Source organism: Hevea brasiliensis, chromosome 2, assembly GCF_030052815.1.
Source record: "Hevea brasiliensis isolate MT/VB/25A 57/8 chromosome 2, ASM3005281v1, whole genome shotgun sequence".
Classification (NCBI taxonomy): Eukaryota; Viridiplantae; Streptophyta; class Magnoliopsida; order Malpighiales; family Euphorbiaceae; genus Hevea; species Hevea brasiliensis.
The window spans coordinates 19380566-19398827 of NC_079494.1; positions in this window are offsets into that span (position 1 = coordinate 19380566).

Below are 18262 nucleotides of genomic sequence, written 5' to 3' on the forward strand. Positions count from 1 at the left end.
AGTTTGTTTATTTGACTCATTTTGCACCTTCATTCTGCCCTAGGCTTATATCAAGTTCTCTCTGCTTCTGATCCCACACCGGTAACTCTTTTATCATGCCAATGTGACCAATGTCGATCATGCTAAAGGATATTTATATGTTAACCAGCCTACCAATAATTAGGAATGATGCACCCACCTTGATTACAGAACTTGACCCCAAATTCCATCACAAAGGAAAGTTCACCTCTTACAGTGCCTTAATTTCCTCTAGGATTGGCACCAGTACTACAACCATTTCATATTCATCTGGTGTCTCACTTATAAGTACATGTTCTATCCTGTATCTAGCTAACTTTCTGCTAAGCTTCTTCCATTTGCCCATTTCATAGCAGTTGATAGTGAGTGCACTTTAGAAAGCATGCTACTCGATTCTATTTATTAAGCGTTGGCCTAAATGGTTCATCATACCCCTCTGAGCAAGGTAAATAGAAGGTTTTGGATGTTTCAGATGTGGCTATTCTCATATTTTCCCTAGTTGGCAAGTTATGCACTAGCTTCTTTGATCAAGACCTTTAGGTCTCAAGTTGTATCCTCTATTAGTGACTAGAGCACAGAGCAAGTGTTACAGTTCTGCCTTACTCTTTTGCCTAGAGGTTTTGATGGCTTTATACCTTTTGACTGTCACACCTTAACCCTCTGTAAGGCATAACATGATCCCGTAGAATACCTAATGAACTACCGAACTTTACCTACCGATAACTCATTAAGTAGCCTACAAGGGATTTTAAAACAATTTTCTTACTTTTATAAGTGGTGTGCATTTCTAAATAGATATTAAAATCATTTGTTCAAAGTTTTAAAACTAGTAAAATTTTTGTCCCATTTTATTTTTTCGTAAATTTTATAAAAATTTCGGCAGAGTGCCGTCTGTATTTTGAGAAAACAGTTCTTCAAATACCTGAAAAAAACACTTCCAATGATTTATCTCAACAACTTCTGCAATTTCACAACCATCCCAATCAATTTCAACATTATTTATCAACTTCCAAAAATTCAAATCCACAATTTCCAATTCAAATACCATCCAAAATATTACTAATTACTTTCATTCAAATTAAAATAAAATACTTTCATTCATAGGTAATTAAATGTAAAACAACTTATATACATCATACTAAAAATTTACATTAGGAAAAATCCAAACTAAAATTTATTATAAACTTTATACAAACTGCTCAAGACCAGTTTTACATGTCCATACCTTTATATACATTACATACATCAAAATAAATTTTTACAGTCAGGGTATAAAATATACCCGATAACTTCAAAGCAGGTAGCTCCTCAATCCTCAGTAGCTCAATCTGCTGCTCCTCTAGTCTCTATATCTGCGACAGCAATAACAGCTATCGCTGAGTACTAGGACTCAGTGGTGCACAACATACTAAAATAAACTTTATGCGGAATTTAAATCACATTTATTTAAAAATTGGACTGAACATGAGAATTAAATACAAAACATGAATTATGAGATTTTAATCCAAACAATTTCATTTCGAAGTGTCAAAACCAATTTCATAAAACCTACAGTTATATCATGCTATTCGAAATAAATATCATCTCAATAGCCAGAGGCTTATGAGAAGTCACATCACAAGGCTAGCTAGCTCAAATATATGGATATCCATTCAATTTCTTCTTCTGCTGGCACACACCTCAACACTTCAGTCAGAGAAGGAATCAAAATTCAAAACTGATTACCCCCACTAGTCATGCTAGTGAGGTGTTCAAATATATGGTCATGACACTATGGTTTCAAAACTTATCTTAACAATTTACTAAACATTTATGCCATCTCAAATATACCCAAATAACTTTCAACAATTTAAATCAAAAGCATAATAAATATTTCGTCACAATGATGTCACAATTCAATATTTCAAATTATTCAAAACAATATGCAGAGGAAAATTTACAGAAATTCTATGTTGTGCACAAACCTTAAGCGAGTCGCCTCTTGGCCTTAACTCGATCCCTCGAGTTCTTTCCCGGTGTTCTTTTCAACTGAAACACACAGTTTCATAGTGTTTCAGTATAATAACTCATCATTAGTCTAAAAATAAATTTAAATTCACTTTTACCTAGCTCTAATGTGCTAAACTTGACGTTCTTTAAAATTTGTGTTTCGGGGTTACTATTCACAATACTATTCAAGTCAATTTGTTGACTTTCTAAGGCTTAATAGGTATGGGAATTCCAACTTCATCCACATACCATATTTTGGTTACTAAATTTGTTGGTTTTGGTTGTTTACTCAAAATCTAAGTCTTTTAGGTAAATTTGCAATTTTTCAGTTTTGATGTCTTATGTTGCACTGTTTCATTGGTCATTTTTCTATTAGAATTTGACAAAACTTTCTTCATAGAAAATGTTTCCTATTGCCATAACTTTATTCTCCTTTTTGAATCACTCCATTTGGAGTTTTGTAGCTCAAGTTATAGCTATTTGAATCATGGCTGCTGGATTGAATTTAACCCAGATTTCTGGGCACTAAACTGGTTCTGGCAGTTTTAGGTCACCAATTTTGGGTGGCCAAATGACTTGGTTAAGGGAATAATTTGGATTTATGTTCTTCATGAAAGTTTTAGGTCTATATCTCAGCTGTCTACTGGTAAAATTTCAGGTCATTTAGACCTACCTAGCCCAAGTTATGGCTTCATTTGGTCATTTTTGTATAGGTTAGATTGCCAATTTCGGATTTGGTCAATTTGTTCACTAGGTTTTGGTCACTTTTTGGGCATGTTTCCTAAATGAGAAATATTCCATTTTGTGTCTATTTTCATTCCCAATTAGTCTCATACCAATTGGACTTGTAAATTTTCAGTTTTGGTCCCTGAAAGGGACCTTGGTCCTGCTGCTTGCAGCATGACCCTAAGCAACCAGAATTTGCATTTGGTTCCAACACTTCTAACATACTCCAATTGGTCACAAATGACCATTTCTCACCTCAAACCAAGTACAACACACCATTTAACACATTCTCACATTTTTGTCTCCAAAACTCTAAATGCCAAAACCCTAGTTCATGCCATTGATCAATTCCTTAATCAAATCATTACACTAATCACAAATTCAACCTTATTTAAGTTCTAATTCATGTTTAGTTTAACTAAACACTATCAAATCCAACACCCCATCAAGCTGGCTGAATTAACATTTGGTCCCTCAATAAAAATTTTCTTTTCATTTAAGCATATTTCCAAGTTTATTCAACTAAAAACACATATATTAAACTCAAAATTCCAAAGTAAATAGCTTACCTCAACTTTGAAGTTCAATAACCCAATTTCTTCTTTCTTTTCTTATTTTTTTCTTGCTCAATCTTCTTTTCAAGACTAAAAGACCAAGTTTAATTAAAGGGGACTATGGGATTTATGGCTAGATTAAGTGGTTCTTCAAGCTCAAAATGAGCTTTATTGGAGGAAAGTGAGGGTGAGGGAGAGAGATGTGAGTGATGGCTTGAAGAAGATAAGTTTTCTTTTTTTTTTTTCTTTTCTTTTATGTTTTTAGTCTTATGGACGACCATAAATTACCATAAATTTAATTTTTAATTGTAATATTTATGGCATCATGCATGATGTCATGCATGATGTCATCTCTTTTCACCTTTTTCATTTTTCTTTATTTTTCTATTTATTTTTCTATTAGTTTCTTTAATTTAATTTCCAATTCTGAAATTTTCTTTTCTCTGATTTTATTTGACAGCTAGGTCAGGAGTCAGCTCTCGGGGTCAATTGACCAAATTGCCCTTCGCCGGTTCAACCCGGTTTGTAAATAATTCAATATTTCTTCCGGCTCCCTGACCTAATTATTTGACTAGCTTAACAATTCTTTTCCGTGATTTTCTCTTTTCCACTGTGTTCGCAATAGTCCTAAGGATCGCGGCGTCACATTTTACAGTTCGAAATTTGAGTTTAAATCAACCTCGCAATCCTTCCCGAGAAGGTCACCCATCGCTGTAACTCTCTGCTCATTTAACTTCTTATGTTCTGTTTTTCTTATTTATACTTAACTAATTGACAATTACTAATTATTTGTGTTTAAGGCTTATCTAGTTGTCTTAAGTGTGGTTCTAATCCCCTTAATTGTCCGAACCAACTCCGATCACTCGAATAGTGAAATATACCAGGCTATGCAAATAGGGGTGTTACAATTCTCCCCTCCCCTTAAAATAAATTTTGTCTCAAAATTTTATCTGGTATCAATCTCTGAACAGCTGTGGGTGTTGTTTCCTCATATCCTCCTCTCGTTCCCAAGTAGCTTCTTGTCCCGAATGATGGTTCCACAACACTTTCACTAACGGTATTTGCTTGTTCCGTAGCTGCTTCACTTCATAAGCCAGAATCTCTATGGGTTCTTCTTCATATGTGAGGCCTGAATTGACTTCAATTTCTTCTACTAGTAGTACATGAGATGGGTCTAATTGATACCTCCTCAATATAGACACATGGAAGACATTATGTATCTTCTCTAACTCTGGAGGTAGTGCCAACCGATATGCCAAAGGTCCAACTCTTTCCAGAACCTCATATGGCCCAATGAAGCGAGGACTCAGTTTTCCTTTTCTGCTGAATCTCATAATCCTCTTCCATGGGGAAACCTTGAGGAATACTTTGTTACCCACTGCATATTTAATATCCCTTCTCTTCAAATCAATATAGGACTTCTGACAGTCTGATGTGGCCTTGAGTCGATCTCTGATCAATCTGATCTTCTCCTCTGTTTGTTGAACAATTTCAGGCCTAATCATCTTCCTTTCACCCACGTCATCCCAATACAATGGGGTTCTACATTTTTTGTCATACAAGGCTTCATATGGAGGCATCCCAATGCTTGATTGGTAGTTGTTGCTATAAGCAAACTCAATCAAAAGCAAGTGTGTGTCCCAACTGTCCTCAAACTCAATCACACAAGCTCGTAGCATGTACTCCAAGATCTGAATTACACTATTAGATTAGCCATCTGTCTGTGGGTGGAATGCAGTACTAAAGTTCAATCTAGTTCCTAGGGCTCTCTGAAGACTACCCCAGAATCTAGAAGTGAACTTAGGATCTCTGTCAGATACGATGGATACTGGCACTCCATGCAGTCTCACAATCTTATCAATGTACAACTTGGCAAATCTTTCTAAACTATAGTCCATCCGAACTAGTAGAAAATGAGCAGACTTGGTCAGTCTGTCAACAATGACCCATACTGCATTATGACTCCTCTATGTCCTCGGAAGTCCCATCACAAAATCCATAGTTATTCTCTCCCATTTCCATTCAGGTACTGATAGTGGATGTAATAACCCAGTGGATACTTGATGCTCTGCCTTCACTTGCTGACAAGTTAGGCATTTTGAAACAAACTCTGCCACATCTTTTTTCATACCCATCCATTAGTAATGCTCCTTTAGCCCTCTATACATTTTTGTACCACCAGGGTGCATGGCAAAAGGAGACTCATGTGCTTCCTTCAAAATGATCTGCCTCAAATCAACATCATTAGGAACACACATTCTGCCCTGGTGTAGCAATAGACCATCATCTCTTATTGAGAATTCTGGTTTCTTGTCCTGCTGGACTTCTTCCAATAGCCTCTGATACTTCTGATCATTCTACGCAGCCATTCTGATATGATCAATCAACACTGGCTGTACATGCCATGCAACTGCTGTCTGCCCCTCATCATTAATCTCTAAGTTGGCATGTAATGATCTTAACTCATGTACCATAGACAAAGGAGTAACCCGTAGACTTGCCATAGTCTTGTGACTTAAGGCGTCAGCCACCACATTAGCTTTCCCTAGCTGATAGTCTATTAGACAATCATAATCTTTTATCAACTCTAACCATCTCCTCTGTCTCAAATTTAGTTCTTTCTAGGTGCCCAAATACTTCAAACTCTTATGATCTGTGTAGATGTAACATTTCTCCCCATACAAATAGTGCCTCCAGATCTTAAGAGCAAACACAATAGTTGCAAGCTCCAAGTCGTGTGTCGGATAATTCCTCTCATGCGGTTTCAGCTGACGTGATGCATAGGCAATGACATTTCGATCTTGTATCAACACACAGCCTGACCCATTGTGAGAAGCATCACTATAAACTGTGTATTCTTTACCCGGAGTAGGTAAAGTCAGGACTGGAGCTTCAGTCAGACATTTCTTCAATTCATCAAAACTCTATTGGCATTTATCTGTCCACTGAAATTTCACATCTTTCCGAAGTAGCTTAGTCAATGGAGATGCCAACATGGAGAATCCCTTCACAAATCGACGGTAGTATCTAGCTAAACCCAGAAAATTGCGAATCTCTGTGATATTTCTGGGTGGCTTCCAATTAAGGATAGCTTCTATCTTACTTGGATCTACCTTGGTACCCTCTACTGATACTACATGCCCCAAGAAAGATATTTCTTTCAGCCAAAATTCACATTTCGATAATTTAGCATATAGCTATTTCTCCCTCAAAGTCTGTAGTACAATCCGCAAATGTCTATCATGCTCTTCTGCACTCCTCGAATAGACCAATATATCATCTATGAATACCACAACAAACTGGTCGAGGTATGGTTTGAAGATAGTGTTCATCAGATCTATAAAAGTAGCTGGAATATTAGTTAACCCGAATGGCATGATCAAGAACTCATAATGGCCATAGTGGGTTCTGAAGGCAGTTTTAGGAATACTCTGCTCTTGTACTTTTAGTTGATAATAACCTGATCTCAGGTCAATTTTGGAGAACACAGCTGCACCCCTCAACTGATCAAACAAGTCATCAATGCGGGGCAATGGGTATCTGTTCTTTATTATCACCTTATTCAACTGTCGATAGTCAATGCATAACCGGAGAGTGCCATCCTTCTTCTTTATAAACAACACTGGCACTCCCCAAGGTGACACACTAGGGCGGATGAAGCCCTTATCAAGCAACTCTTGAAACTGCACTTTCAACTCCTTCAATTCTGTAGGTTCCATTCTATATGATGTTATAGAGATTGGGTCCACACCAGGCATAACATCAATCTCAAATTACACTTCTCTTTCTAGAGGTAATCCTGGTAATTCATCAGGAAACACATCCGAAAAGTCATATACTGTAGGATTGTCCCTCAGTGTTGGACTCCCCACTTGGGTGTCTATCACATGTGCCAAGTATGCTTCATACCCCTTTCTGATCATCCTTCTGGCTAGTGCAGTCGAAATGATGTTTGATGGCAGTAAATGCCTCTTCCCATGTATTACCACATCACCATACAGAGGGAGACCAAAAGTGACTATCTTCAGTCTACAGTCAATCATGGTGTGATGCCTGGCTAACCAATCCATGCCCAAGATAATATCATAATCTCTAAAGGGCATTTCAATTAAATCTGACAGAAAAACATGTCCTTGGATCACCAAAGGACAGTTTCTATAAATTCTGTTGACCCGAACCTCTTGTCCTAACGGACTAGTTACTAGCACTTCAAAATCCATTTTGACACACGGAATAGTAAGTGAACTGACTATGCTAGCACTAACATATGAGTGGGTTGAACTCGGATCAAACAACACAAATACATCTTGATCAGAGATAGAGAATGTACCAGCTACAACATCAGAAGTCTCAGCCTCTTCTCGCTGTCTCATCGTGTAAACTCTGGCTGAAGCACTTCCTTGTGCTAACTGACCAATAGTACCCTGACTGCCTGAAGTAGTGCCTCTACCTCTGCCTCTTCCTCTGCCAACTGGTTGTGAACTTCTGGGAGCAGGACTCTGAATAGATCCTTCTACAGTGGTAGGAGCTGGACTGAATCTAAGAGCACTAGTGCAGTCTTTAGCTAAATGGCCCTTGCCTCCACAGTGAAAACAGGCTCCTGTTGCCCAATAGCATTCTCCCCCTTGAATCTTGCCACAAGTCTCACAGGGGCAGGTAGGATATGAACCCCTGCTCGACTGCTAACCAGACCTAGGGGGTCTCTGTCTAGAAAATCTACCCCTCCCAAACCTTCCACCTCGACCTCTGCTAGGTCCCCCAAATTTCTTTTTCTTTCCAGAGGTACCACCAGAACTTGGCTCTACTGACTTTTCCCCCTTGTCTTTTTCTGATTTCTCAACTTTCTTTGATTTTTCCTTTACTGGGGTCGCTTCTATTTCAATTCTCTCCAACTCAAGTGCTTGAGAAATGAGTTTTGAAAAATTACTGTGTATGAATCCCACTACTTGCATCCTCAAACTGGGCTTTAAACCCATCTCAAATCTCTTGCACCTTGCCTTGCTAGTAGAAAGGAGACTCCCAGCATAGTGGCTTAAGCGGGAGAACTCCCTCTCATACTCTGCCACTGATCTGTTCCCTTGTTTCAGACTCAGAAATTCTTGTAACTTTTGATCCACATATGCGTCTGGGATATATTTTTGTCTAAATTCTCTGATGAAGTCATCCCAGGTCAGTACTGGTGGTTCAGCCAAACTGTGAGGGATGGTCTTCCACCAATCATACGCATCCCCTTACAATAGCAACACAGAGTATTCAAACTTCAACTCATCTAGGCAGTGCAACTTCTTAAACACTCTATCCATCCTTTCAAGCCATTGCTCTGCCTCTAAAGGGTCCACTGTACCCTTAAATTCTATAGCCCCATACTTTAATAACTTGTCATATTGTCTGGCTGGAGGCAGTGGTTGTACCACAGGTGTTTGGGGTGGAGCTTTAGCCGGCATACCCCCAGCCATTTGTTGAAACATTGTCGCCATCTGCTGTGCAAACTGTGCAGGAAACTGCAGCATTTGTGGAGCTGGGGCTTCCCCTTGTGCCTCGGCTTCAACAAATTGCTTGACTGAGCGATCCCCTTCTTCCATATCAGTCTATAGTAGCATATCTCCTGAACAAATAACACAAGGAGATTCCCTCTGTTAGTTCAATTTATGATGCAATGCACTGTATGTAACAAATAAGGACATTGAGTGTCACACCTTACCCCTCCGTAAGGCATAACATGATCCTGTAGTATACGTAATGAATTACCAACTTCGTCTACTGATAACCCATTAAATACACTACAAGGGATTTTAAACCTTTTCTTCCTTCTTTTTAGAGTGGTGAGCACTATTTACAGGTGTTAAAAAAATTTTTAACTGAAGTGAAACCAGATAATACATTTGAAGAATTAATAATTTCTGTAAAAAATTTTGGCAGAGTGCCATCTATATTTTGAATAAAATAGTTCTTCAAAAACCTGTAAAAAGCACTTCCAATATTTTGTTCAATCCCCAAACTCCAATATCCAATCAATACAATAAGTTTCTCAACATTTGCCAACTCAAGTCCACAATAATTTTTCAGTGTTTTCAAAAACTGAGATAAAAGAAATATATCACAATATTTACAAGTCAAACTAATTTACAAATTTAATTTATAACTTCAATGTACAATTTTAATTTACAACTGCTCAAAACTAAGAACAATATATACATACAGTGAACATACATTACAATATAAAATGTAAAATATGGTATACTCAATATACCCGATGAACTCTCAATAAAGCACTAGCAATCTAGTCTGCTGCCCTGTCAGTCAGTCTACCTACGACAGCAATAAAAAGCTATGGCTGAGCCAATGTCTCAGTGGTGCACAACATTAACAAAATACAACTTTAAATCATAAATCATAAATCACATAAATAGTGGATACTTAAAACCATAGTTAAATTCAAAGACAATGAATGTCATAAAGAATTTAAACTCCATTTCACAATATCACAATAAATATCAATAAATCACACACACAGCTTAATCATGTTGCCAAAGTCCAATACGTCCCAAAAGCCGATGGCTAGTGAGGAATAACATAGCTAGCTAGCAATAATATGAGTACTCATTCTATTCATCCTGAACAGGCACACACTTCAACACTTCAGCCAGAGAGGGAATTCAAAGTCAATTCGTCCCACTAGACAAGCTACCGAGGAATTCAATCAATATACATGATAGCTGTGGTTTCAAACCATTTGCAATGTTTTTCAAGCAATAAGTATCCATCAAATATCCATTCAAACAATTTTCCACAATTTAAAACAATAACATACAAATAGTCATAATTTATTTCAATTGAAAAATTCAAAAGAAATAACTATTATGCACAAACCTCTGATAAATGTCTCTTGGCCCTGAATCAGTGTTTCCTTCCCCTTCCCTGAGTCTTTGCTAACTGAAACACACAATTTGAAGTGTTTCAGTACTCATTTAAACTGTTTCTAACAATAAGGCTTAATAATTAATTTATTGAATTCTATTATTTTCCTTAGTCAACTTAAAATATTGACCCTCGATGCACTCTAGGTGAATTAGGTTTAATGTTACTACAATGTCACATTTTATAGCCTTTTAGTGTTGGTACATGTTACTAAATTCATTTTCAAGTATATTACATTTTATTGCAATTTGCCGGATTTCGGTATACTAATTTGACCTAGCCGGATGACCTAGTTCCCTCAGTTTTCAGGTTTTGGTCCAAACTACAAACTTGTAGGTCTATGTCTTATTTCACACGGGGTAAAATTTCAGGTCATTCTGAGTAGTGTAGACCAAGTTATGGTCAATTTACCAATGCTGGACAGAATGTACCAAAATAGTAACTTTAGGTCATTTTTAGGTCACTTTTGGTTCAGCCAGTTTTTGAACTTGAACTTGTGCAAGCTATTTGGCTTCGTTTTGGCCATTTCTGGGCTTTGGTGTCTTCATAATAATTTTAGATATATGTCTCAGCTATTCATGATAAAAATTTCAGGTCAATTGGACCTGTTTTGAGTAAGTTATGGTCAAAATACTAACTACTACCCAAATGGTCAATTTTCAGGCTTTCAAGTCACTAATCCGGATTTGGTCATTTTTCAAGTCATCTTCTAGGCAGAATTTTGGTAAGCTTCCTTCATAAAAGTTGGCACATTTTGTGCCTAGTTTCACCTCCAATTGGTCTCATACCAATTGGAGTCACACACTTAAGGTTCTAAGCCAAAACATACACTGCCTTACTACACACTTCTCATCACTTACCAAGTACATATTCAGCACTTACTAAACTACTTCCTTCATGCCAATTCTGGTTTGGTACCATAACATTAGCACACTTTACATCACATTTTGGTTATTTTAGGCAGCTTGTAACCACTCTCAACATACACATTATAACTCAGAATTTTCAAAGTCCAATTATAATAATTTAACCACATGAACATACCTCATTCACATGTCCAAATCCAAACAATTATTCACATACACATGCTGCCACCATAAACAACATAATTCAACAATAATTTCATGAACTTAAACACTTCAATCTTCTTCATGAGGCTGCCACAAGTTTATACATACCCATCAACTTCCATTTTCACTTTTCCAACCTTACAAATCAAACTTCACACATGGGATTCAACTTCAATACATATAAGCACTTAATTTAACATCATTACACATCAAATTCATATAAGAACAAACCACTTACCTTACACTTCCATGACTGCCAAAAATGGACAGTCCATAACTCAACCATTTCTTCAAATTTCTTCACCCAAAATACTACCCATAACCTCAACACAAGTTTTAATTAAGGAAGGGAAGAAAATAAGCACTTACCTCTTATTGGAGCTTACTAAAACCTCACCCAAACTTCTTCTTTTCACTGCCAATGTCTTCCCCAAGTTGAGTGTGCAAGGTTTAATGAAGAAACTTAGTGTAAAAGAGGGCTAAATTTGGAGTGCATGGAGGTAGAATGAGGTTTGGCTATGGAGGATTTTCTTTTGGGAGGATGAATTCGGCTGGTCTATTTGTGAGGTTGAAGATGACAGATTTTCTGTTCCAAAATGTTGTTTTTTAATGTCCCTTAATTCCCCTTAGTGGAGCACTAACTTAGTTTTAAGATTTAATAATCCAAAGTTTCCAATTTTGCAATTTTGTCACCATTCTTCCACTATTTACATTATGTACCACAATTTAATTTTTTTATGACATTTTAAAAGCTTAATATCATTTATTTTTAATGGACATTTAGGTCAAAAGGCAACTCAGGGTGTCAATTGACCACAATGCACCTATTCGGGTTGTATTCCCGATTTTTCAGTAACACCGAGTTTTGTCGTTTTCTCGATTTTACGTTTTTTTTTTTGTATTAAGTAATTAATTTTTCTTTGATATTTCTAATGACATTTATACTTTAATAAGTCTTTAATTATGTCTTGAAACTAAATTATGAGGGTTCCCTGCAGTCCTGGGGTTGGCTATTGCCTGCACCATAACTTCCCCTGCGGTGCTGGCTCGTTTAACTTAGTTTCATTTCATTGCTATTATTTTTCCTTTGTTTTTCTTGTATTTTCTTTTCTTGTATTTCATTATTTTATGTCTTCTCACTGATATTTAAATTTAGTTCTAGGCATCCTAGCTGTCCGGACAGACACTGGTCACCGAAACAGTAGAATGCACTACCGAACATAGGGGTGTTACAATTTTCCCCCCCTTAAAATAAATTTTGTCTCGAAATTTTACCTGGCATTAGTCTCTGAACAGCTGTGGGTGTTGTCTCCTCATATCCTCTTCACGTTCCCAAGTAGCTTCCTGGCCTAAATGATGGTTCCACAGCACTTTAACCAGGTGTATCTATTTGTTCCTCAACTGCTTCACCTCATATGCCAAAAGTTCTATGGGTTCTTCCTCATATGAGAGGTCTGGATTTACCTCAATCTCTTCAACTGATAGTACATGAGATGGGTCAGATCTATACCTCCCTAACATGGACACATGGAAGACACTGTGTATCCTTTCTAGCTCTGGAGGTAATGCCAACTGATATGCCAAAGGACCCACTCTTTCCAGAACCTCATATGGTCCGATGAAACGAGGACTCAGTTTCCCCTTTGTGCCAAATCTCATAATCCTCTTCCAAGGAGAAACTTTGAGGAATACCTTATCACCCTCTGCATATTCAATATATGTTCTCTTCAGATCAACATAGGACTTCTGACGATCTGATGCAGCCTTGAATCGATCTTTGATCAATCTGATCTTTTCCTCTGTTTGCTGAATAATTTCTGGCCCAATCATCTTTCTTTCACCTACTTCATCCCAACATAGGGGAGTTCTGCACTTTTTGCCATACAAAGCTTCATATGGAGGCATCCTAATGCTTGATTGGTAGCTGTTGTTATAAGCAAACTCAATCAAAGGCAAGTGTGTATCCCAACTACCTTCAAACTCAATCACACAAACCCATAGCATATCCTCCAATATCTGAATTACCCTCTCAGACTAGCCATCTGTCTGTGGGTGGAATGACGTGCTAAAGTTCAATCTAGTTCCTAGGGCTCTCTGAAGACTACCCCATAATCTAGAAGTGAACCTAGGATCTCTGTCAGATACAATCGATACTAGCACTCCATCCAGTCTTACAATCTCATTTATGTACCATCTGGCCAATCTTTCTAGGCTATAGTCCATCCAGACTAGTAAAAAGTGAGCAGACTTGGCTAGTCTGTCAACTATAACCCATACTGCATCATGACTATTCTGTGTCCTCGAAAGTCTCATCACAAAATCCATAGTTATCCGTTCCCATTTCCACTTTGGTACTAGCAATGGATGTAACAAACCTGCTGGTACTTGATGTTCTGTCTTCATTTGCTGACAAGTTAGGCATTTGGAGACAAAATCAGCTATATCCCTCTTCATACCCATCCACCAGTAATGCTCTTTCAGCCCTCTGTGCATTTTAGTTCCACCAGGATGCATAGCAAAAGGAGACTCATGTGCTTCCTTCATAATGATCTGTCTCAAGTAAGCATTATTAGGAATGCACATTCTGCCCTGATGTAGTAGTAAACCATCATCTCTCACAGAGAATTCAAGTTTTTTGCCCTGTTAGACTTCTTTCAGTAGCTTCTGATATTTATCATCACTCTGAGTAGCCATTTTGATTTGATCAATCAACACTGGCTGTACATGCCATGCAACTACTGTTTGTCCCTCATCATCAATCTCTAAACTGGCATGCTGTGCTTTCAACTCATGTACCATGGACAAAGGAGAAACTCTGAGACTTGCCATAGTCTTGTGACTTAAGGCTTCAGCCACCACATTTGCTTTCCCTAGCTGATAGTCTATTAAGCAATCATAGTCTTTAATCAGTTCTAACCATCTCCTCTGCCTCAAATTCAATTCCTTCTGGGTGCCCAAGTACTTTAAGCTCTTGTGATCTGTGTAAATGTAGCATTTCTCCCCATACAAATTGTGTCTCCAGATTTTTAGAGCAAAAACAATAGCTGCTAGCTCCAAATCATGTGTTGGGTAGTTCCTCTCATGCGTTTTCAACTGGCGTGATGCATAAGCAATGACATTCCGATCTTGCATCAATACACAGCCTAACACATTGTGAGAAGCATCACTATAAACTGTGTATTCTTTACCCGGGGTAGGTAAGGTAAGAATTGGAGCTTCAGTCAAACACCTCTTCAACTCATCAAAACTCTGCTGGCATTTATCTGTCCACTGAAATTTTACATCTTTTCGAAGCAGCTTGGTCAGTGGAGAGGTTAACATAGAAAACCCTTTCACAAATCAACGGTAATATCCAGTTAAACCCAGAAAACTACAAATTTCTGTGATATTCCTGGGTGGCTTCCAATTAAGGACAGCTTCTACCTTGCTGGAATCTACCTTGATCCCTTCAGCCGACACAACATGTCCCAAGAAGGAGATTTCTTTCAGCCAAAATTCACATTTCGACAATTTAAACAATAATAGACAATTTGTCATTTAATCATATGAAATACTCAGAACAAAATCAGTTAAAAACTAGTTGTTATGTTTGAATGATACTGGGCTTCAAGCCGGTCTCAAACCTCTTACATCTCTCCCTACTGGTAGAAAGTAGACTTACTGCATAATGGCTCAGGCGAAAAAATTCCCTTGAACTCAATAGCCCCATATTTCATCAATTTGTCATACTGCCTAGATGAAGATTGTGGTTGTACCACTGGTATCTGTAGTGGGACTTGAGTAGGCATGTTACTAGCCATCTGTTGGAACATTGTAGTCATCTGCTGAGCGAACTGAGTAGAAAACTGCGATACAGAGGGGGCTGGTGTGGCTGATCCACTCACATTGTGTAGGGCTGGGGCATTCCCTTGTAGCTCAGCCTCTATCGATTGATCGACTGAACGATCACCCTCTTCCATAGTCAATTCGAGGATCTTAGACCTCCTAAACAATAACACAAGGAGATTTCCTCCCGTTAGTGCATATTTATAATGTAATGTACTGTATGTATCAAACAATGACATTGAGCAGTTGTACTATGAAGAAAGAATTTTCAAATTATAGGTGAAAACAGAATTTAAAAACTAGCTCTGATACCACTAAAACATGTCACACCCTACCCCTCCATAAGGCATAACATGATCCCGTAGTATACCTAATGAATTACCAACTTCGTCTACTGATAACCCATTAAATACACTACAAGGGATTTTAAACCTTTTCTTCTTTTTAGAGTGGTGAGCACTATTTACAGGTGTTAAAAATTTTTTTAACTGAAATGAAACCAGATAATATATTTGAAGAATTAATAATTTCTGTAAAAATTTTAGCAGAGTGCCATCTGTGTTTTGAATAAAACAGTTCTTCAAAAACCTGTAAAAAGCACTACCAATATTTTGTTCAATCCCCAAACTCCAATATCCAATCAACACAATAAGTTTCTCAATATTTGCCAACTCAAGTCCACAATAATTTTCCAGTGTTTTCAAAAACTAAGATAAAAGAAATATATCACAATATTTATAAGTCAAAATAATTTACAAATTTAATTTACAACTTCAATGTACAATTTTAATTTACAACTACTCAAAACCAAGAACAATATATACATACAGTGAACATACATTACAATACAAAATGCAAAATATGGTATACTCAATATACCTGATGAACTCTCAATGAAGCACTAGCAGCCTAGTCTGCTGCCCTGTCAGTCAGTCTACCTGCGACAGCAATGAAAAGCTATCGTTGAGCCAATGTCTCAGCGGTGCACAACATTAACAAAATACAACTTTAAATCATAAATCATAAGTCACATAAATAGTGGATACTTAAAACCATAGTTAAATTCAAAGACAGTGAATGTCATAAAGAATTTAAACTCCATTTCACAATATCACAATAAATATCAATAAATCACACACACAGCTTAATCATGTTGCCAAAGTCCAATTCGTCCCAAAAGCCGATGGCTAGTGAGGAATAACATAGCTAGCTAGCAATAATATGAGTACTCATTCTATTCATCCTCAACAGACACACATCTCAACACTTCAGCCAGAGAGGGAATTCAATGTCAATTCGTCCCACTAGACAAGCTAGCGAGGAATTCAATCAATATACATGATAGCTGTGGTTTCAAACTATTTACAATGTTTTTCAAGCAATAATTATCCATCAAATATCCATTCAAACAATTTTCCACAATTTAAAATAATATCATACAAAAAGTCATAATTTATTTCAATTGAAAAATTCAAAAGACATAACTGTTGTGCACAAACCTCTTATAAATGTCTCTTGGCCCTGACTCAATATTTCCTTCTCCTTCCCTGAGTCTTTGCTAACTGAAATACACAATTTGAAGTGTTTCAGTACTCATTTAAACTGTCTCTAACAATAAGGCTTAATAATTAATTTATTGAATTCTATTATTTTCCTTAGTCAACCTAAAATATTGACCCTCAATGCACTCTAGGTGAATTAGGTTTAATATTAGCAAAATGTCACATTTTATAGCCTTTTGGTGTTGGTACATGTTACCAAATTTATTTTCAAGTATATTGCATTTTATTGTAATTTGTCGGATTTCGGCATACTAATTTGACCTAGCCGGATGACCTAGTTCCCTCGGTTTTCAAGTTTCGGTCCAAACTACAAACTTGTAAGTCTATGTCTTATTACATGAGGGGCAAAATTTCAGGTCATTCTGAGTAGTGTAGACCAAGTTATGGTCAATTTACCAATGCTGGACAGAATGTACCAAAATAGTAACTTTAGGTCATTTTTAGGTCACTTTTGGTTCAGCCAGTTTTTGAACCTGAACTTGTGCAAGCTATTTGGCTTGGTTCTGGCCATTTCTGAGCTCTGGTGTCTTCATAATAATTTTAGATATATGTCTCAACTATCCATGGTAAAAATTTCAGGTCAATTGGACCTGTTTTGAGTAAGTTATGGTCAAAACATTAATTACTGCCCAAATGGTCAATTTTCAGGCTTCCAAGTCACTAATCCAGATTTGGTCATTTTTCAAGTCATCTTCTAGGCAGAATTTTGGTAAGCTTCCTTCATGAAAGTTGGCACATTTTGTGCCTAGTTTCACCTCCAATTGGTCTCATACCAATTGGAGTCACACACTTAAGGTTATAAGCCAAAACATACACTGCCTTACTACACACTTCTCATCACTTACCAAGTACATATTCAACACTTACCAAACTACTTCCTTCATGCCAATTCTGGTTTGGTACCATAAAATTAAAGTGAATTAATGTAGTGAACTTGATTCTAGACAGCTTGAGTCTAGTATGGTTAATTGGCCATAAGTTAAGCTACATTGCTCCAATTGGTGTGAGACTAATTGGAGATAAAATTTAGGACATAAAGCTATATTTTTCATGCAGAGACCTTGCCCAAAAATTGAACCTAACCTGACCTAAAATTTGCTTGAATCTGGGTAACCAAAATCTGGACCTGAAAAAATGACCATACAAACAGTGATTATTCAAATGGCCATAACTTTGTGTAGAGAGGTCCAAATAACCTGATTCTTGAACCCATGGAGAGCTTAGATATAGTAATACAACTTTCATGAAGAGTAGAAACTCAAATTCTGACCATAATCTAATCAAATTGCTAACCAAAATTAGCTCATTAAAACTGCTAGAACCAAAACTGCCCAGAAATTTTAGACTTGGACCTATCCGACTAGTTATGGCAAAAATGCTATAACTTGGCCTACAAAATGAAAACTATAATGAAACCAAAATCAAATTCTCTATAAGACCTAGAACTAAAAATTTGGTATTTTGACCAAAACCCAAAACCTAATGGAATTTGGGGAAATTGCTAGGACAAATTAGCATTCCAAATCCTGAGATTGAACCAAATAGACACTTGACCTCAAAATAGTATTTAGATCATATCTCCAACTAGAAAACTTCAAAT